Source organism: Coccinella septempunctata, chromosome 3, assembly GCF_907165205.1.
Source record: "Coccinella septempunctata chromosome 3, icCocSept1.1, whole genome shotgun sequence".
Taxonomy (NCBI): domain Eukaryota; kingdom Metazoa; phylum Arthropoda; class Insecta; order Coleoptera; family Coccinellidae; genus Coccinella; species Coccinella septempunctata.
In genome coordinates, this window is record NC_058191.1 from 29,267,310 (window position 1) to 29,269,311 (window position 2,002).

Sequence of the window (2,002 nt, forward strand, 5' to 3'; positions counted from 1 at the left end):
GTAGGCTATGGAATTTTTAAGGTCATTATATATTCTGAGTCTAAACGTAATTCTCAGCTTCTGTTGTACCATCTTCCTGTCCCATTAGCGTTCTGGATTATTGTTTTATCAAAATTATTATCAGCAAGTTATAAAGATGGTTTTTACCGACATGCTAAGGGCATTTTTATTGAATCCTACTTCAGAGATGGGTAGAAAATAGAAGGCGAGTGGAAATATTCTATTGTTAGTTACATGTTTCGGTGACTTCAGGATCAAGTATCCCAATGTTGCAGTAGATTACCAATACTTCCAAAGTACTGTTTCTGGATGTGTTTACGTTTTCCGAGAAATTGGCAGTGTTGAAAGAAAGTGGCCTACCAAAGAAGAGAACCCCAGAGTTTTTGATGAAAACATGTTGATAATGTGAAGACAGTAACTCCACAAACCTCTGTTTGGGATTTGTCTCAACTGTCTGGATTCACATGTGACACATCAATTTAACATTTTTAACAAAAAATTTAAGAAGTTGATTACTTTTCTGGGATGGCTTCGTGTCATTGGCTCCTCAACATCATTGGTAACCTGAACCAATTTTTTTTCTGATGAGGTCTGGCTCCATTTCTCTAGATCTCACAACACTCAAAATTTGAGGATATAGAGCAGCCCAAAAAGCAGAAAATTTTTGATAAAAGATTGAGACACCATTCATTCCCAAAAGTTTGGACCTTGGTTTGCTATAAATCAAAGCCGCATTGTTGGGCCTATTTTTATGCAGCTTAAACAGCAGTTATAACGAAGAAGTTGTCCTGTCTTTTATAGCCGAATTGAATCTTGATGAATGTTCCAATAGTTATTTTCAACAAGATGGAATGTTTTTCAGGATAGTGGACATGAATTTCCTCAAAGATCATGTAATTTTTCATCGTAGGATTTTTTCCTATGTGCCCTATTTCTAAGGATTATATTTTTCAACTTTTTTCTGATTTTGATCAACTGAAGACTAGGTCATTTAAACGTGATTTATAGGGAATTAAACCTCATATTGTTCGGATTCTTGTGATTTCCTCTTTCTAACTGTCAAAGTGTACGACGTGGAAAAAAGTTAAATAAATGGTGGTGAAATTGCCAAGTTTTAATCCAGCACCAGTTCGTAGTTTGAAGGTTTCCTCTTGAGGAAAAATGATTCGCGAAATGAAGCTTCGAAACACAAAGACGAGAGGTTATTATTGAACCGAAAAGTTTTAATAACATTTGGTTAGAAAATGTCCAATAAACCTGTATAAGAATGAAAATTGCGAGGTGGAAACAAGCTAAATTAAATCGTCGGCAGGAATGTGGAGGTAGGACACAGCGAAAAAGCCCCGGTAGAGATGGAAACCCTCCGAGGTCCTTGTTATTTTTAATTAAAAAGACATCTAAAGCAATTTCCCATCTAATATGCAAACGAGGTAATTTACACGTAGGCCGATACTGGAACCTTGTTTAAAAATACTGCTTCAAAAATGTATAAAGCGCACCAACGGCCATATAACCAGCTTAAAACGACTAATTCTCACGAAATGAATAGGATCTGTACCTCGGCTCGGATCAGATTAAGGCATCACCCTTGAGGGTTGTCGAACGCAACAGTCATCTCGCTTTCCACATAATTTATTTCAAACAAAGGAACAGGCTGGATACAATGTTTGTTCGGTGTTTTCTCACTTGATGAAACCTTTCTGTTCACACATATCCGTTGTAGGTGAAAGTTGATGACTACAAAAATTCTGGGGCTTGTACTACGGTTATCGAGGCCAGGTAAAATAACGTACCTCTCTGACTGGGCTTGATAGAGACCGCGGTTATGCAAACTTCATTTCCAGCCATGTAAAATTTCATTTCCTTCCCTATTTCATTTTGCTCTTTTGCTTTCTCGAGATGAATAGAGAGTAATGAAAATTCCGTTTAAATGAATTACTTTTCGACTAGACTGTCTTAATCTCGATTCGTTGACGAGGTGCTTAGGGCGAAATACATTAAG